A 21,704-nucleotide genomic window follows, 5' to 3' on the forward strand; every position below is an offset into this window, starting at 1 on the left:
AAGCTTGACCCTGACGTGAGCTCAAGAGAATATTTTATTAAGTTTGACTCACTATAGTTGGATCTGATGCATTTAAAAAAGCTTTTTTTTGATGCTTGATGGGAATGTTGTCCCATGGTGAAACATATGTAATGAAATAGCTTAACATTAGGCGAGGATTTGCTGATTTGGAGTTATTTTTTTCAAACAAAACTTAGCTTAGTTGTTGTGACATGCCTCCCATCTGTGAGCATTTTGATAAACAAGCTGTGTGGATTACTACAAAGCCTAAACAGCAAACATGATGACCAGCGACAACTGACGATAACAAGCCTGAGAAATGCATGCATAGTGAACAAGAAGCCTCATGTCCAGCTTCCAAGTTTTGAAAAACAAAAAAGGAGAATAATAACTGCAGTAATCACACACACAGCAACTCCTATGGCAACTTTCCATCCTAAGAAGAAGGACCAAGGCCAGGTACTGTGAAGTAGTTCACCAGTATAGGAACCTAAATATAAGAGGCACTGAGACAAAACCTGCTTCATCAGCAAATGGGAAGCCCTCTACTAAGCAAACATTTCCACAGCAGTTTGGACTGTACACAAATGTGAAATGGTAAAATCAATCTTCCAGTGTTATGGCACTGATAGCTGCTACAGGAGCAGTAACTTATGGCCCATCAGCTGGAACATAAAGGTTACCAGTACAGGCTTCACAGACACTTCAGCTACCACATGATGGTTAATGGTGTTACTAAATGACACTGTCATTCTCCTGATTTATCAGCTGAAGATGGGGCAACATCCCTCAGTAATTTTCCACCTACAGTACCTAACATTAATATTGTCATAAAATGACAAATCAGGCTCGGTGCTCAGGTTTATTTGGGGGAAAGGAACTTTGCCACATTCAAATTGACTACAAAATACTAAAGGTGTATCAGTAAAAGATTTCAAACTGAGATTAGTATCAGTTGTGACAAACACATTTGAGGAGTCATCTGTTGTGTATCAAAGTCTTGTGTCCCCATTGATTATCTTACATTGAGATCATATTGGTACAGCAATTCTTTCAGAGACATTTTAGAATGTATCTTCATCCTTCCAGCCTTATGTCCATCTCTTGGTGATTGACTCAGCTGCTGACTTATTTGTGGAGGCAGTTTGAGGCCAGCTGTTGAGATTGCTTATGGAAATATAAAATGTGTCTCTTTGGTTTCAGACTGTTGTCACTGTTGTCCACAGTCTATGGAGACACGTTGAACACAACAGCAGATCCAGTCACAAGAATAAGTCGGTTGCATTGGAAATTTCTGCAAACCTCAAATGTCAAATTTGTTCATTTCATATGTATCATTTCACTGTTTCTCGAATAGGTGTCAAAGTCACAGACTTCAGATTGCTGCTACATGTATATGAGCTGAGCTTTTCCCCATCAGGAGGAGGAGGGAATGGTTGTGGTGTGACAGCTAGGTGAGACGACTGACAAGTAACAGACTGCTGTTCAAGTTGTATTTTTTTAAGGAGAGGACGGAACATTTTCCAGCTGTGTTTTTGGGTGTTTCAAGCCAAAATATGATCTTTTCTTATCTTTTTCTTTGTGGCTAAACTTTGCAGGCACAATACCATTTATTGTGGTGACTGGGTTGGGTTAATTCTACAACAACTGATGTAAAACTGTAGTGGTGCTTATAGTATTACCTTGGCCTTAAGAGTACCATCACAGTGCTGTGAACTAATTGAAATCTGGTGCTCCAGTCATGAACAGCATGAATTCTACTCTGAACTCCACCATGGAGGTTTCGAAATTACTGTTGCTAAAAACACTTCACTTTGTGATGGGGTTATTGATATGACATTTTGTGAAATGTATTGCTGAATGGGTCCAGTTTTATAAACCTGTACCTGTACACATCTGCACAGCTCAGCACTAGAACGAACGTCGTATCTATAATCTTTAAATCAACTCATAATCTGACTTGTTAAAACTCACAGTATCTGACTCATAATTAGATATGTTCCAAACCGGTTCCTGGGCAGTACAGACTGTAAGGGCGCACATAGAAATGGAAGCTTCCTCCTTGTTACCAATGGATGTGGTTCACTTACATTAAGACCAAATCATTGGCAGAGGATCACAAACTCACACCTGTCCAAAATCCTGCACACTGTTCCGCTTGTGCAAGCAAGGTAACTAGAGAATAAACCATAGGAGCCAAATGCGGACACTAGAGGCAGAATTAAAGCAGTTCAATGAATATTATTCACAGAAAAATAAGGTACAAAGCTTACAAGATGGTGAGGCAGGCAAAGATCAAATCCAGAGAAAGCAGTCCAAACAGGCAAACTAATCCAACTGGGAGCACACAAGAATCACAAAACAAATAAACGAGCAAAGTCCAGGAAAATAAAGCAAAGATCCAAAAACTAGGAGAACAAAACACGAGGAAAGGCTGAACACTTGACACAAGATACAAGGACGAACTGACACTGGGAGGAACACACACACTAAATCCAGCAGAGAGGGAAGGATAACGAGGGACAGGTGAAACAAACCAGGGTGGGACAGACAAAGAGGAAAGTCACAAAGACAGGAAGTTAAATTATCGGCAACAAGAGGAGAGGTGAGTGTCAAAATAAATCAGGAAATAATGAATAAATTCCATGGAACAAACAAAGAAAAAAAAAACCCTAAACTAAGGAGCAGGGTGCTTTACATGCAGCTTAATCATTAATTATTTAAATTGTCCAACATGACGACTAACCTTGTGTGCTTTTCTCACACCAGATAGTTTACATGGTGGGAGATTATTTACAGAATTGGGATAATTGAACAACAATAGGAATATAATGCTTCCAGTGAGTGGCAGAACCTTTATCTATGACAATACCACAGCATTTAGACAACCCTCATCTGTGGAAAACGATTTTGGCAAATGCTAAAAGAGAGTGAAACTTTGGTCATATGGTCACATTGGTGTCTCACTGTGTTAATATAATTTCATTCGTTAGCTGGGATGGCAAGTCAGCAAGGATCTATTAAAAACTTCACAGTCCCACCGTGGCATTATTACATGCGGATTATTACCCACATGGCAAGCATAAAAACACACATTGTCAAGCATGTTGGCTGTTTGTTTAATTTATAACCCAATTAGCTCTCTGACTTTCCAGCATAATCAGTGTGGAGGTGTAGGTCGTGGCTCCACAAAACTCTGGTCACCAGATGACAGCAAATGCAGCAAGTTTCTTAAACAGTGTGACGTTACCCCTGCGCTGATCAGACGTGGTACAGGAGACACTGCAGTATCTCATTATGGGACTGAGCAGTCTCCAACCTGTCTTGAATCTGTTTTTAATTCTTTCAAATGAACCCACCTCTGTCTCAGGGGTCTCAGATTCATATTTATTTTTAGTTTGAGATTGTCAGAGATTTCCTCCTCTTACCACACAGCTGTCAGAATTTTCCCAATGATGAATTAACTCATCTGAACCAGGGTGAGCTCACATGCCTCATATGCTCCGTCTTGAAACTGAATATTAGGTTTTGGCAGAGTTTCATAAGCCAGTGTTTGTGATGTTTTCTTTTCTTTTCCTCCTGCTTTTTGTTTGCTTTGCTGAGAGCCTGAAATCACAACCCACCTGGTCAAATTATTATCCAGAGTGTCTTGATTGATTGACAGGTGAGAATGGGGAGTGTACATTCTCAGAGTCTCAGGGAAAATACATTTTCTCAGGCTTTAAAAGGCTATACATAGAGCTGTGTGTGCAGGAGAAGATCTGCTGTGATTTCCATCTTGCTTTTCCGTCAATCCTCTGTAAGATGTCAAGGCTTTACATTTTGTTCAGAGGGTAAAATGCACTCTACATTTCCTCGTTTGTATTCTTCACACTGCTAAATACAATTTATTCGTAACCCTGCCGCTAACTGCCTTGTGCAGAGCTGCTAACTCATCTTTACTTCCCCTCTGTCCCTCGTCGCCTCAGATTTGGAAAGTCAGATGTAGAGCTCCACATACCTTCATTTCCCAGTGGCCATGATTCTAGTAACACTGAAGTAAGAGCAGTCTGGATTGGTTATAGGTGAAGCACATGTTGCATGAGAGCTTGCCTTCCTCACCACAAGGCTTTTAATGCTCAGGTTTCTGAGGATTCTGCATGCGCAAATCAGAGGTTTTAGTGTGGCCACAAGAGTATAAACGTGCATTACATACAAGTCAGGAGACCTTTTTTTTGCCTTCTGTTTCAACCTGTTCACAGTGCGAGTCTCTGTTGGTTTTGTAGCTGTTCTTTCACCATTTGTTTCCTGACAATTCAAGCTCAACGTCTGCATCTCACTGCATTCTCACACATTTCTATTGCTCCTGAAAAAGCCTCAAACATAGACCTCATGAACCACTGGCCAGTTTTCCCATTATCCAACTAACTTGTGCATTCTTGGAAAACCTTTTTTTTTTGTTTGTTTGTTTGAAAGGGAAAATATTATAAGAAATTATAATATTTCAAATATTCCCATAGATGCAGGGAATAAACATTTCTACTGGTGACTGAAAACTGATGTTTTCTAAAAATGCCACAAAGCAGGGGAACGTATAATGGATGATTACCTAAGTGAAATGATTGAATGCCCTCCCACGAAATCTGGTAGAACATAACATACTCTGACCCAAAAGAAGTTTTCAGTTGACATGTTTCACAAAATATTGTCTCAAGAAAGGGACAAAAGCAATGCTCCTTTTTGGTATTTGTCCATGCCTTGTTTCCTGTTCCCGTTTAGAAAGGTCCACATTTTGTAAAAAACAAACAAACAAACAAAAAAAAGATTCTTGTTTTTATTTATTATTTCATATTTTATCAGTTTGAGCTAATACACATATCTGCCTTACAATAGCAATGTGCAGAGAATTTAGTGTTTTATTGCAGGGATTTTAAGAAGCCTAAAAGGGTCAAAACCACTCTGGATTCCGGCATTGTATGAGTTACATCTTTTCCTTGTCAATAGTTTTAGAACACAGTTTTCTATTTGCGTTATTTTTCTAATTGCCTTAGGGAAAAGCACATACTACAGCTTTCTGCAAGACTTTCTTTTTCCTTGATTTCTGTGTGGTGAGTGCATGTTCAAAGCCTTTAAAGTTCACACATCCTACTTTGCTGTCTGTTTTTCTGCGCTGTATGGAGACGTTTTACTTGTACTCTATCGAGTTGTGCAATTATTATTTTTTTATTTATTGCTATCTCCCAGGCAGTCACAACAAATAACAGCATCTGCACTGGTATTGATCCCTGATTCCCCCCCACACACAAACACACACTAGATACTAGCCACTACTATCTATTTTTGCATGCAGCAAAGCACTTATAAAATATCCCCTAATCGAGATGAAAATACTTCAGCTTGACTTTCTGTTGACTTTTTCATGCATTGCATTATTAATTAATACAATATTCATAAACACCTCGGACAATGCATCATCTGGAGGAAAAAACAAAACATCTCAAGCCTATTACATCTCAGTGAATATCAAGCTGCGATATGTGTAGTACACATTCATTTGCCTTCTTCACAGTTCACAGCCTGAGAATGAGTTGAGTAATCTCATGAATTAATTTTTACACTGAAAATATTTACATTATGTTGTAGTACAGTCTGACAGAACATATACAAGAAAGAATACTTACAGATATGTTTTAAGCCTATTTTGGTGGATTCTGCAGGTTTGTTTGCAAGTGTCAAGTCAAACAGACCTGAAATTTCAAGGAATGCATATCAGTATGTGGAACTGGGGACAATCCCTTTTGTCATTCTTGTCCATTCCTTCTCACAAAACATCCTTTATCAAGTCACGATTTCTCTCATTCATTTTAGTCCTGCTGATTCTAAACCTTAAGCTCCAAAACCTCAAGTCTGATACTGATTCTTCAGAGCCCACTCAAGCATATCCAGTACTTGTCAAATGAATTCCATAGAGTGCTTTCCAAGTTTCTGAAGTTGAAAATAAGTTTTCATCTGCAGGTTAAACAGTGAGAATAGATGTATGGTGCAAGTTTAACAAAAGGAAAAAAAAACCTCCCACCAGTTTACAGGTGCACCCTGCTTTCATCCACTGTACGGATTTCAGCTGAGCAGAGAGCAGATGGTGTGACACATTTCTGTGCCCCATGTGTGGTTGGGCAGCTTGAACAAACTGGCTTCTCACAAGTTGTTAAAATTAAAATGGAAATATTCACCAGCACAGGCTGTGCTGTGGTACAGCCGTGTAAGTTTTTTTTTTACGTTTGCAAACAAACAAGAAGTGTCCTCCTACAAGCAGGAAGAGATGCAAGGTGGTGAAGCAATTGATTCACTGAGAAACAACACCTCTCTAAACTCTTCTCCTATGGGGGATGTTTTGTGTTCATTCAGGACAGTCAATCATTTTGTCTTCATTGCTTTTACTGCATGTTTACATGCTGCTGGTGCAATGTCTTTATTCTACACTATATAGCTGTCATCAGATTTTGCAGTGGAGCTCAAACTGTATTGTCCATAGTTGTAAGGTTTTATGTCAAGTGAAAAACATTGTTTTTAACTCCACGTCTTTCTGTTTATCACCCTCACCAAGGAAGGTACTGTTCTGGTACTGGACTTCTTGCTCATGTTAGTTTGTTTGTGTGTCTGTCATCTTAAAATTACACAACTGACTGTGCTGTATTTTCAGGCTGTACAGATAAAAGCATGACCAAGAAAAAAAATCCATCAGCTAGATGTTCCAGCTTAACAATTATTGTTATAATTTTACCCATAACTAGATTTTTTTTTTTTTTTAAAAGAGACTGTAACCTAATCTTACACGATGTACATTACACACAACAGCCGTATAGGTAGATTGTGCATGTAAGTTATTATGACCCATATTTCTGTTTTAGATTGTGACCTCTAGTGGCATTAGTAATTTTGACAGGAGCAAAGGAGGAAGTCCGATGATGTAGTACAAAGAGCAAGAAGGTTCACATTTGGAGGACATGGGGTGCAAGGACAGTTCAAACCATCTTTCATCCAGACAGGATGGACCGCTGTTCAGGTCCATCATGAAAGTAAGTCAACGTTGACTTTTTTTTTAGCTTACATAACGTGCTTTAGCTATGTAACACACATAACAGTAACGATTTTAACACGAACCATAATATTTAGTTAGCCTAACCAAGTAGTTTTGGTGCCTCAAGTGAGGAAACTGCAGCAGTTTCACAACGTTAATTACATGCTGACGAACGTCTAGAATGACAAAAGTCCTATGACCAAAACCAAAGCAAACGGCCATTGTTTCACAATGTTAACCTTGTGACAACAAAGATGCAGCACGCCTATTGCTGGTACTCTTCAATGGTCATATATGTCTTTCTGGGAGCCACTGGTCATTGACCTATTCAGTCGTTTATGTATCAAGATGTGTTTGTTTGTTTACAAGGTCAAAAAATGTATAACATGCACATTTTATTCAATGGAAGTAATTATCTGGTGTCCACTGCTTCTTTTTCAATAGAAAAAGGCTTTACCAAATCATTTCTGCACGTATGTCACTGCCTCGTGAACAGCAAGCTCATTTTGGTGATTTGCACATCAGTATGTGTAGATCATCCCTACTGCTAGACTAGAACATTGATACTGGATGATTATGCTAAACGCCGGACTCTGCTCAGTGAAAATGCTTGTTTAAATTATTCAAAAACAATGGTAGGGAAAGACTGCAGTTATGTAAAATTAAGCAAAAACTCATTTACAGGTCTGTGATGCAATGCCAATTGTGAAATGAAAAAAGTGAAAGGCATGGTGTGTTTACAAGTTTCAGTTGCAGGATGTGTGATGGATTTTGTTCTGTGGACATACAATCTGTTCTTTCACATTCAAGAAGTGCTATGTTGTATTGTTTGTTGTGTATACATTCAATGAATTCAACAAAGCATGGGACTACAGTATATTGCTATGTGGGATATACAGTATATGTATCCAGTAATATCTGGTGTGTCTTAGCATGTGTCTTCACAGTGTGTCACCGTCACATAGACGGAAATCAAAACTTAACTTGTGTGTTTAGGGTCAAGTGAAATGCTCAGTGCCAGTCGCAGTTTAGCCAGGGTTTACTTGGCCTGCCAAGAGGCATTGCTGTCCAAATCCCCACTGAAAGATGGCTTTAAGTGATGACCAAGAAGCAGAAGGCGCTCTCACAGAGAAGTCAGAAAAGCTGGAATTAAAAAGCTCTGCAGCCCTCTGGAAATAGGTTCCCTCACCCCTCCTCCTTATCCAGTTTGTCTATCCACCCATCTATCCATCCAGCTATAATATCTCCCTCTGTCTCTGTCTGTGTCTCTCACCTCCCACAGTCAAATCTCTTCAGCTCCCTAGATTTATATTTGGTGCTGTCCATGGATTGTTTTGCATGCAAATTCCCTAAGTGGCTTGCCAGTTACTGTCACTGCATCTCTGTAAGTGCAGCCCCAACAGTGCCAAGGGCCCCTGTTTTTTTCTCTTTTTTTGCCCCCATCTGTCGCTTTCCGAGCTTGCTAACAAAGTGTTGGAGTTGGAGTAGTTTTGGTTTAGTGGCCAAGTTTTTGGTAGCAGATCCTTCCAATCAGCTGCAGCGACAGCAAGTGGCATAGAGTGGTACTTTGTATGGACTGTGCTCCAGAAGCCTTGGCCCAAGTTATTTCAGCTGTATGGACTGAGCTGATGGCAAAAACGACCATTACACACTAGATGAACATAGCCATATTCAGACGTGACTGAGTAAATATAATGTTCATCACTGGCTAAATGTGGACTTCTGTTTTGTCAGTTATCAGTTTATCAGTGATGTCACTCCATTTTGATTGATCAATTGTTAGCTCTTAAAAAATGTGAAAAGTGGAAATTGCCTTTTCATGTTAGTGAACATGATCGAACTTCAAAGAAGATTTTTCCACGTTGCTCTCATAGAAAGGCTTAGGGAAGCAGTTGTGAGCTGCTTTTTACCAGACTTGGGGAGTTTTTTTCTCTGACAACACTGGAAAATATTGTTTGAAAACAGTTTCACTAAAGCAGAAATCTCACCTTTGTGACGCTTGTCCAAGTAAGTTTTGTAGTGCTGTGCCTTCTTTGCCTGATTGTGGTACACTCAGCCGTAATGGGCTCATTACTGCCACCTGAGGCTGGAGGGCAACAATGAGGCTGTTCCACACTTGAAAATAAACTTTGACAAGTAACACAAAGGTGAGATTTGTGCTTTCAAACAGTATTTGTCAGTTTTGCAAGAGAAAGACTTCAAGGGCACAGACTGACTGGTTAGTCTGGCAAATGCACATGTGATAAACTGCCTCCACCTCAGATGAAGAGCACAACACAGCTGCTTCCCTCAGCTTTTCCATGGAACAATCCAGAAACTAGCTCTATCCTAAATGGGGCTTGCTCCTGTGGTGAGTGCTATAAATTCATCATGGTCTAACGACAGTATATAAATGTTCCATAACAAGATTATTTCACAAGCGGACTGAGCAATCACTGAACACAAAATATGTGGAGAATATACACTGCGACAGTTAGGTTTACTCTAAAAGCCGATAGCTCTGTAGTCTCAACATTACTGTGAAATGACACATTAGCTTTTTATGATAAACTTTTTATGACTTGAAACTGGAACTTAATGACTTGTTTATTAATTCTTATCTGACCAAGAATGTTGTTCATGCTCTGAAAGCTGAAGGCAAGCATATGCAGTGCTGAATTCTGACAGAGCTCCATTGAAATGCATAAAGCCAGAAATGAGAGTACGACCTGGAGAAAGATGAGCAGTGTGTCTGGGTTTATTGGGTGCAGCTGAATGCCTACACACAATTGTTTTATTTCAGCAACCTTTCACTTATAGCTTTGCTATAAGCTGAGCATAGTTCGGGTGAGAACTATCAGTCTGCACTTTAACTCCACAGTTAGTGTGGTTTTGCATCCAAATTAGTTGACAATTAAGTCAAAACAAGGCAACTGTATTCGCAATGCATCTGAAAGCATTCTAGCAAGTAATGCAGTGTTGTGTGATCAGGCTTTCCACTAAGAAGTTACTCATCAACTAGTAACCTTAATAGATATGTATTATTATTATTATTATTATTATTATTGTTGTTGTTGTTGTTTTTAAAGTCAGGTCAATCTTATTTACACCGCTCAATATCACAGAACACAAACATTGCCTTTTCTTGTGCTTTAAAATCTGTACAGTAGCCTATAGAGGCATCCTCCATTCTTAGACCTTTGATTTAGACAAGAAGGCAAAGGCAAATTTATTTGTAGACCACAGTTCATACACCAGGCAATTCAAAGTGCTTTACAGAAGCATAAAAATACATCAAAATCATGAATAGGAAATACATTTCAAAGAAAGAGAGGAAGAAAGAAAGAAATTAGAAGAGAATAGAGAGGAAAAAATAAAATAAAATACATTTAAAGGAAAATTAAAAACAGAAGCCAGTAAAAGACAATAATTTAGCATTTAGAATGATTACTTTAAGTAAAAGCTGTAGTTGTATGGTTTTTAGGACACAAAATACTGAGCTCAGACAGAGGAGACAGAGTCGAAGGGAGCTTAACAGTTTTAGTTTGACAGTTTGAGAATGTGCAACAGCTGAATCCAGAGGTGTTGAGGAATCCAGAGCACTGAGTCCAGGAAGTGACAAATCCAGTTTTTTCAGGTGAAAGCAGACAGGCAGGGCACAGGTGTTTGCACCTCAGCACAGGCAGACAAAAAGGAGTCAGGAAGGCATGTAGCACACAAGTCTAAAGGTACTTCACGAGAACTGGTTCTTGGTCGTTACCACACAGGTAGACTGACGATTCGATGAATCCTGGCTAGAACCCAGATGAGTAGGCGGATGGGTCTGGTTGCTTGATTGAGTGCAGCTGTGCTCAGGAGGAGAGAAGCAGGCCCAACCTGTCTGTCACACCCTGCATTAACAGCCCTTAACAGACAGACAGGAGACAAAAGAGAAGGCAAAACACAGGAGCACAAAAGAGAAAACAAGGTCCTGAGTGCACGGCCACAGATAGGTGATATACTGAGTGAAATGCATAGGTGCTGATCAACAGTGAGCTCTGCTTTGGTACACCACTCCGTAAAGCCAGAGGCACCAAATACAAATGAACTGTAACAATGCATTACTTCACACCAGCTCTCTGAGTGAAATATGGTGGAATAGAAAATACACAAAGCTTGCACTGTAGATAATGAACATTAAATATGCATGTTCTTTAGAATACTAAAAGTGCAGCTCAGTTAGAGTGTCTACTTGTTTGAAGAAAGTTGAGATTATTTAACCCAAAATGCAGGGTTTGCATCCAGACCCCTGTCTGTCTCAATTTGTTCATGCCTGGTGCAGCCTTTATGTGACCCAATCACTCATGTGTTTAAACTGTCAAAAATCTTTGTTGTAAACTGCGAAACACCACATGGTACAAAATCAGCCTTATTATTCCATCTGTTAAATCTGGAGGGGGTTGCTTTGTCTTTTATGTAGAGGAAGTTATATTCAAACAGTTGATTTTCGACACATTATTTTATTTAAATTTGTGATATAATAGCTCCTCAGGCATAAACAATCTACATTTAAGCACTTACTTTATTCATTATCTGCCAATCTCTTCATGAAAGCTGTTAAAGAGGACTTTTTCAGAGGCGTTAGTCAGAAGTTTCATAGTTCTCAGAATTACATAAAACTCACTGAAGTGCTCCGGACAACAGCTGAAGTCAGAGTGGGCCAACGATCTTTGACATAGTACATGTGTTGTACACCGGCATACCCCTGTCAGCCCCACATGTAGAACTGACAGCACATTCAAAATCGTTCTGTGATGAACAATGCATTTGTCTCATCCATTTCCTCTGGGGTACACTGGCCTCGCATTTGGGCCAAAGCAGTTCTTAAAGGGATCTCTGTCAAAAGGGTTCAGTAGCTGCAGGCTGGTTTTCAAATGTAACCAACCGTGCTAGCCTGAGTGTATATGACAGAAATTGCATTTGAGGAAAAATTCATGGGAGACAGAGCTCATGCTGTGAAGGCTTCTTTAGAAATTGTCAGGAAACTGGGTCAGGGGGAATGTACAATCACATGGCTTCTATTAAAGGGAGAATGATTACAGGGTAGTGGTTTAGAATGGAATAGAAAAAGATGAACAGAAGTATGAAAGGAATTTTGTGAAGTTCAACAAGTTAAGCAACAAGTACGTTTACTTTTCACAAGTCATGTTTTAGTCAATGCTCTCCCTCCCTTCTGTTTGTCGCATGTGTACATTAGTAAATCATTGCTACATTGATCTCATGATAATCACTTAGGAGACCACCAACCATCGCTAGCTGTGACATGTGGAAAAGGACTGCAGTGCTCACCAGCACACAGCCTTATAATTTTACAAACTTTTTTCTGGCTGGTGGAGTAGTCTTCTGTGACATCCAAGCACAACCAACTCCCTCTTAGAAGTGCACCTCATTATTGCTGGTCTGTTGAACACTCTGGGTTTTGTAAATGGTGTAAGTAGCCATGGCTTCAGTGGATCCCCATTGTTTTCTGGGGATATTAAATGTGTGCAATTAACAGTTTACATTGTGTGAAACGGAAACAGCATAATAATCAAAGGTCAGTAATTAATCACATCTTATCAAGAAGCCATTCACCTGGCAGTGCTTCAGATTAAAGTCTCCTCCCCAGACATATCTGAAACAGTGTAAATGAATCGTGGCTTGACCCATACCATTTGACAATCCCATTTGTTAGAATTATTTATGAATCACAAATGATCTGGACATTTATGGAGTGAAAATATTTCTGATTAATGTAAACAAATTCATCCTCCCAGGGAATACTTATTGTAATGTGTGCAGTCAATGGCTCCAATTACATTTAGGAAACCAGATGCTGCTGCATTTTGATGTTGGCCTGTTCAGCTGCTATGTAAGAGAACCTGATATAGTCACATATACTTGAGAAATTATGCCATCCCACACCATGGGCATGACCCAGCTAACGGCTGACAAGGATTTTCCTTCTGCAAGTTCCTGCTCAAACATCCCTATCACCAAGAACTTGATTGTTGTTAATCCTGGTGGATGGATGAGGATCGCATGGTTTCTCCAAGAGTGTCTTTCCCGCACAGGGCCCAGTTCAGCGCACAAGAGAAGAATTCTTGGAAATTAAAAATGGCTCATTAGCCAGTCAGCATTATGGGCCCTTTGAATACAGGGCCTGGCCTAAAATGTGCATTGTAAAAGCAGTGTTATTGTATCATTTGGCACTGCCATTACACATGACTACAGCCTATCTATAGTCGTGTTTTAATAAATGCCCCAGTGGGATAATAATCTTAGCATATTCATATGAAGAAAATGCATTTATTTGTTTATTTATACAAAGATTATTATCATTAGAATTATATAGGCTAATGCATAGTCACAGACACATATTCTCAAGATTAAATAAAGGCTTGAAAAAAAAAACTATAGATTACATCCTAATGTAATGTAGTAAAAAAAAAAAAATAAATAAATAAATCATATCTCATCATGTTAAAGACTGTATATCCTTACTGCAAAGTTGTTTTTTTTAATTGTGATGTGCCCAGAGTTACACCATCTATCTTTAGATAACTACTGCTAGCCCCCCTGTCTTCCTCTTACCTCTCTCATTTGTCCTGCTTGCCCACATTGTCTTGAAACTGTCCAACATGTTCATGTTCACAGTTAGCACGGTTAGCCATGTCTCTGTGAACAGCATAATGCTACACTGCCTGTATTCCCTCTGACATTGCTAACTCATCCATCTCATTGTGAAGAGATCTATATACCCCGTGATGATTGTGGGGAGGACTGGTTAATGCAGTGCTCAGTCCTGGCAAGTTTGATGTCCGTAGTGCACAGGCAAGTTAAAAAGAGTAATTACATGAAAATCTCTTGCAATGAAAAACCGACAATTCACCTGTAGAAAAAAAGATGCCCAATGGATATTCATGTTCATGTCTCTGTAACACCACAGACCAGACAACTGGCTTTGACACTTCAGTATGAAATGATACACACGCTCCCCTTGAACCACACATAAATATTAAAAGCATGAACAAAGACAAGCAGCACTTGTGCACAGTGCTCCAAAGTGCAAAACACTCTTGGGGACCCCTTACCTTTTCTGTATTGTTCATTCCTTTGTAAACCTTTGGTTTGAAGGCCATCGTGGGCTCCCCAGTGCCAGCTGAATAAAGGAAAATCACTTGCCATGTCATCTAGATTCACCTTGCAGCCCAGCAGCAAGAAGGAGGGGGAATTAAGCTACTGTGTGTCTGTGGCTTTGTTTGTGTTTCTCTTCCACAGCTATGGCACAAGCCAGCAAGGAAACACACTCACTTGAGCTCCTACACATATTGATAGAGGAAAGACACATTTTTTAACTTCTTGAGAAGGCAAGTCCATAGTTTGTTAGTAAATTTTGTGTTTGTCACAGGCTTGCAAATCAAATACATGTTCATAGTTTCTGCATCTCTTGTGCTGGTGCCATCTATCCATTTTCAAGTTGCTCATCCTGGTCAGTGTTGCAGTGGTAAAGGGGCAAGCAGAGTATCCCAAGCATTTTTTCCCCCTCTTCTTCCTTCAGCTCCCGGTCTGGCATTGAAGTAGAGGACAACAAGTGCAGAGAAATGTCAAATTAAGAGGCTTTCTGCTTCTGTTACTGTGACTTTTGTGCTTGTTAGCCACAACTGAGCTCACAGCTGGCCACCTCCAATGCAAGCGGTATCCCAAGAATTAATGAAAAACCAATTTCAGACAAACAGAATTTACACATGTGCACACAGAGGATCAGGTGAATTACAACCTATATGTCCTATTATTGTCATAATCAATTAACACAATTTCTGTGGTTCCCCTTTCTGTGTAATATTTGTGTGTTTGTTTGGCTTCCTTGCAAATTCCTCCCATGATTTAAGTGAGGTGGACAGCAGGCTTAAGATTGCTCGCAGATCAGAATGTGACTGTCTGTCTGTCTGTGTTAGCACTGTGATGGACTGGCAACCTGTGTCTCCCTGCCTTCCATGCACTTAATTAAGGGATGGGCACCAGTCCCCGATGGCGATAAGAGGGAATAATGTTTCTTTGAATTTTCACAAATTCAACCTTTATTTAAATCTCCAGAAATATTTGAGAGCATGTCCTCATGTCTAGTCGTGTCAAGGGTCCAGTTAAAACAGAATAAACCACACACACACACACACACACACACAAATAACAGAGGACAGTTCATTCAAGAGCAGAGTGGTTTGTAATCATTGCTTTAAATTGAACTATTGGTACAATTAATATGTGTTATAAAATGTGTGTGCAGCACAAAAGCTAAAAGCAGTTTTCCAAAATTCAGTGTTTGTGTGTGAGCATTAGCCAATCACTTGAACAGGTTAAATAATGAGTATGGGACAAGTTTGATAAGAAAGTGCCATTAAGGGCTTTAGAAATAAGTAGAAACCAATGTCTGTCACGTCTTGCTGTTCGAGATGCCCTTCCAACCTTTTCACACAAGATGCAATGATGAGTAGAAAAACTGTCAGTAATGAATCGACAGGCGGATAGATAAAATGAATGTAGGGGTTTAAGAGTGGAGGGAAAGACATGTCTATAGATAACATCACCATAATCCAAGACAGACAGAATCAATTATCTGCTTCCTACTGAGTATAAGAAAAATAGCTGTTTCTATACAAATATTCTGTTTTTGTTAAAAGCTTTCTGACAAATGTGTCACTGTGAAATTCAGTGAAGTGTTTTGATCCATCCAGATTATTTATACCCTCTTCATGTGGTAATATACAAAACATTTCCAAAATTCCATTCTGCACTAATTTCAAATGAAAAAGTGCAGATTATGAAACACTTCTTGGATTTCAGTGTCCTCTTGTGCAGTATCAACAAAGTGATACAGTGCTGTATCATCTGCATAAAGATGAGTGTTACAATATGTTACAGAGGATGTAACACTGTTAATATAAATTGTGAACAAGACAGGACCCAATATTGAACCTTGTGGAATCTCCTTTGACAGTGAAAAAAATACGGAATGATCGTTTCATTTCCCAAAATCACACACAGCTGTCTATGAGAGAGGTTATCCTGAAACCATTTACAGGAGTTAGAATCAAAACCAATACCACAAAACCTCCGTGGATGTATAGCATGATCAACAGTATCAAATGCTTTTGTTAAATTAAAATGATGACAGCAAAACATTTCCCTTTGTCAACAGCAGATATTATTTTTAACCAAAGTAACAGCAGTGACAGAACAACATTCAGCTCGGGAACCAGACTGATGTGGTTTTAACACACAAGCTCTTGAGAGGAATGACTTGAACTTTTTAATTAACAAATTACTCTGGAACTTAAGCAGCACAGTTTGGAAATTGGCTGATGGTTATAAAGTTCATTTTTGTCACTTCCCTTAAGCATCAAGGCTACATGTGCAGATATCCAGATCTGAGGGATAACTCAGAAACTGAGACATGAAGTAGATATGTAGTTTGTTCATCAGTGAATGAGGGACAGAGCTTTTATTATTATTATTATTATTATTATTATTATTATTATTATTATTATTATTATTATTATTATTATTTTAAAAAAGGGTCTAGTTTATCCGCAACAGTCACTTACCTGCAATCAATAGCTTGAAGTGCCTCCAGCAGCAGAGCAAGTGAAGGCCTGTAGGGTGAAATGACAGTTATGGGCCAAGGAGGCCAGTGGCTGACTAATATGAGCTCATCCAGGGTACATCATATTAAACTGATGCCCAGCAGCAATGACATTAGTAACATTAGAGGGAATAGATATAGGGGATTTGTTTTTATTTACATTTATGCTTTCCAAAATGTTGATGGGTTTGTAGAAGAGATGGAGATTAATTCTATACGATAACCTGCCTTTGCTTTTCTTAAGGAAGATGTGCATTTATTTGTGAGTTGTTGTAGTCAGCCATTGGGCTGCTTCACCGGTACACCTCACTAAAGTCTTTGTCCTTTGACTTGAACATCACTGATAATTCAAGCGGAAAAATCCAATTTTTAACTCAAGCTTTTTAAAAGGTGCATGTTAATGATTGCAAGTTATGAATTTTAAAAATAATCCAATGCCAATTCTGTGTATTTCAGAGGTGTGATATACAGTATATTAATGTCAGCAAGGTCACTGAGAAATGCCTCCATTAAACATTTGAAATTTCTTTTGGTAACAGTTCTAGAGCTTGCTCTTTCCTGTCTAGTACTTCTAACGCAGGCTAGAAGACAGTGGTCTCTAAGGCCAAGTGCAAAAATCTCTAAAAGCCTTGTCCCTTCTGTTGCACAAAATCAAATATACCAGTGCTGATTTTGAAGGATCCTTCAAATGAAATCTAGTGCACTCATCAATCAGTTGTGATAGATGGAGATTTTGACACCTTTTTTTTTTTTTTCGACTATCTAAATTATCTGTCAACCGTGTGAGGTTGAAGTCACCTAGAACTACCATCTCTGAATTACTGTATTGAGCAATTAAGTCTGCCAACGGCTGAGGGTGGTCTGTATACACCCACCACATTAACTGAATTATTACTAAATACCTTCCAATGCAGCAATACCTTCAAAAGAATGAGGTACAGTGACAGCATTTAAAACAGTCACATATAAATATGTCTTCACATGTACATGTACTCTCTCCTCCAACTCTGTCTGTTCTGTAAGTTACTGTTATGGAAAGAAACCTCAGAATCACATATACTCTGTTTAAGCCAGGTTTCTGTCAGAGGCAGGATATCCTGGTCAGGCTGTGAAAGAAGAATTTTCACGTGATGTAATTTAAATTGATGACACAGTCTTTTGATATTTCAATGTATCAACCCCATGCTCATCTCTGGATTTGAAAGCATGTGAGTTAAATAAGACTTGGCCAGAGTCACAGGAGGGCATACTCACAAATGGCAACCTAGTGTTGGTTTAGGTTTTATAATTATTGAATTTTCAAGGTTATAACTTGTACAAGAAATAGCCTGGTGCTGTCTACAAGTTCCATTAGTGATCAGTACAGGAATGTCGAACTCAGGAGCAGAGACTGAGACTGGAGAACAGGGTGCGCTCTGTGTCATACCTTCATGCGGTGAATGCTTTGCAAGAATGTTTACTGTTGACTAATCCTGTTTACTGGGTAGCTGCCACTTATTTTTCACTTGCATTCACTGTTGAAGGGTTTCATCCGTGAAAGAGTTTAGGAATGCTTCAGAGATAACAGTGAGAGGCAGGTTCTGATGACCTTGACACAACATGCAGCTTCCTCTACCTATTATGATAATGTGAGTGAATACTTTTGACCCATGAACCCTGACGAAGGTGACACGAAAATAACACTACACAGATTAAGGTTTTGTTCAAGGATGACAATGTCAATTGGTCAGTCCACCATTTTGCAACAGATCTGAAGCATTCATCTCTTTTCATTTTTTAAAGTAACTTGTTGTAATTTTGAGCTGGCTGTGCAGTTTATTAAATCTCCATCTTCAATAATATAAAAGAGCTCTAGGTGTGCCAAAAAAGGTGTTACTTTACATTTCAATCAGTGGCATTAATGGGCTTTACTAAAAGTGAGGTGGGGACTATAACCTCAAAACTGCAGATGATCATTTGTTTTTACTGTATTTCTTTGGTAAATAAATAGATTTAAAAATGGCCACTCTGTGACATCCAACTGCTAATGTGATCACACAACAGTGAGCAATGTGAGCATACAAGCACGCTGCAGTCATCACTGTCAAAGTAGGAATACTTCCGCCATGATGGGATTAGTTAGTCTAAATATCACTGTTAAATGATTATTGATTTGATTCTTTGTGTTCTTTGTTTCACATTTTGACTCCTGTAATTGGATAGGCCTGCTGATAAAAATGAAAATTGAGATTTTTAGTGCTAGTAAAAACCACTGAAGGCTGGGCAGGAACAAGGAGAGCAGAGTGAGAGGCTGGAGAGGCAACAAACTCACAAAGCAAAGAGCAAATGGGAGAAAGAGAAGAGGCAGATGGAGGAGAAGTGAAGGTGAGAGATGAGGGATGATTTCAATGATGGCACTGTATCTTTCACACAGTAAAATAACATGCTGAATTAGTTGCAGTGAGAGTAAATGTGTTGCACACTTATTTTGTTAAGTAATTTGTGGCATGAAGGTGAATTATTTTAAGTAGTTTAAAAAAAAAACAACAACAACTTTTAAGCATTTCATGCTTTTAGCACTGCAGCAAACTCGGACATCCAGCAGAGATGTGAGTTGCTATTTACTAATATTTAAAAAAGAGGGACATTTATTTTTAAATGAATCCAGTTGAGGGACATGGGGGTGAGAAAACATTTTATTGTCTGAAGCAATCAGACATTATAGTGTTCTATAATTAGGGAACTGAGTGAATAAGGGGTACTATGTCAGTCTTGTGTTTTGATCAAGTCATTGAACAAACATTATGTTGTTTATTTCTTTAGTCATGGCATATTTGTGCATTTGCAGGCCTTTGACAAATATTGATCGAGATGCCAGAGTGTGTCTTTGTTTGCTGCAACACACTACATCTGTTTATCGTTAAATCTTATTAGTAGCACTGATCTTGCATGGGGGGCTACTTGTTCGGAGCTTTTATCTTCTTTGGATTAATGGGCTTTATTTTTCCCTTTTTCTTTTTTCTTGAAGAGGATTTACATAGTTGAAATTTCTACCTGCTTAATCTGACTGAACCGCATAGGCAGGCTTTTACTGTGAGAAACCATGAGTGACAACAGCATGTAATAATAATCCTACTCTGGTTGCCCCTGACTAGTTGATGTTTTTTTTTTTTTTTTTTTTTTTTTTTTTTTAATGTATTTATGTCTTTTTATTTTTCTGAAGGGTTTATGAATTAAGTTAAAGTGATATGCAATAATATATTTTTGTAAATCACAAGGACTGTCAAACCAACAAGCACAACTTCTGTCCGTCCCACTGTCACATTTCACAGTGAATTTGTGCCTCATAATGATGTGATTTTGCTCTGCACCATAATGATCCCAGACAACAGACAGGCATAGAAGAATGTCTCACCTTTCATTAACCAATCTATTAGCTCTCATTATGAATGAAAATGAATGGAAATTAATTACAAAAAAAAAACAAAAAAAAAAAAAACAGTCACTTGCCAGTCTATCTAATATCCTCTGTGGGAATGTGAAAACCCTGATCACCGTGTTTTTAACACATATTAATGTATTCATGCAGCATGGTACAGTCATACCGTGCATGCTGATCAGTTTCATGATGGCTATGCACACATAGCTGACAAGCATTTAAGTATTTAATGGTGTCTCATATGAGAAAATAAGCATTTACAGCATTTGGCAAACACTTTCATTTGCTTTGAAATGTATTTAGTCATATGGGATTTGTTTGTGTGGCTTATGCTCTGAGATTGTGACAGCAGCTTGTCTAGCAAACAGTTGATGCAGACTTTTTCCAAAAGGAAAATGCTGCAAGATTATTTGAGGATGCCTTTCAGTGGCAAAAAGAATCTTGTGGCTTTTTTCTAAACATAATGTTTGAGAAGACATGTATTAACACGATGCACTTTGATCGCAAATACATTTTTATGGATGTCTTCCATACTTTTCATTATGGAAAACAGCAAAAAAATGACAACAAATTTGTAGGCATTAACAGGAAAGTAAGGACTTGATTATGTAGATAGATATAGATGTGATATTTAATATCTCTACTTACATGGTGTTTCTCTTAATCTAGAGCATATAGACAGGGATCAGTGTTATTTTAATACCAAACACATTTTTCTATAGTTCCCCTCATTCTACAGGAAAATATGTGTGCATGCTGTAAGTGCCTACATCACTCTGAGATGCTCCACTTGCTCTCGAATGGGAGCACCAATCACTTTGCATGTCAATAGTGTTGGATGTGTATTTCCACTCTCATTAAAGACATTAACAAACTTTTGCATCCTGTATCTTGGTGGACTGCTCAGCTCTTAATGAAGTCATTCTATACATGGCTTGTCATCCGTAGCAGGGCCCAGTTCTTTCAGCAGCTTCCCCCCAGCAACTTGCTCATTAAAACATCCACTGCCACAGCTGAATTGTTATTGATGCAGTAAATACATTTCCAAGCAAAAGAAGTCTATGTAAAACACTGACTGAAAAAAATGAAAAACAAAAAGTGAAAAACATAAAACATGCAGGGTATAAACAGTGTGTGTGTGTGTGTGTGTGTGTGTGCGTGTGTGTGTGTGTGTGTGTGTGTGTAGTGCTGAGAGACTAATAGTAATAGTTCTCCTACATTAAGCTCAGGGGGATTTTTGATTTCATTGACTCAAGGTCAGTCCTGCTGGGGGTTGTCCTTTCTCTTGATTATGTCCCCAGACACAGAAAAACATGTTTAGGTCAGTACATTTCTGTAATGATTATATTATTCAAAATATCTTTTATCCACCTGTCAGTATCATTCATCTCTAATATGATAGATATAATGAATTTTTGATGTGCAGTAGAATCCATCTATCCATCTATTTTACAATGTTAACACATGTCAATGAAGTAATCAATAAAAAGACAGCAAAATAATTGCAAGTGCAGGCCATTAAGATACAAGTCATACCTTTTTTCTATGAAACAGCGGGTAACAAGAAACAACAGGGAGAAGGACTGAAG

At 38.6% G+C, this 21,704-nt stretch overlaps 1 protein-coding gene across 2 annotated transcripts in view; it reads left to right on the plus strand.

Moving 5' to 3' along the window:
• Window positions 1-21,704, plus strand: part of ntm (neurotrimin) — a 426,725-nt gene that overhangs the window by 125,569 nt on the left and 279,452 nt on the right. The window lies entirely within an intron of this gene.

This window comes from Chaetodon auriga, chromosome 15, assembly GCF_051107435.1.
Source record: "Chaetodon auriga isolate fChaAug3 chromosome 15, fChaAug3.hap1, whole genome shotgun sequence".
NCBI lineage: Eukaryota > Metazoa > Chordata > Actinopteri > Chaetodontiformes > Chaetodontidae > Chaetodon > Chaetodon auriga.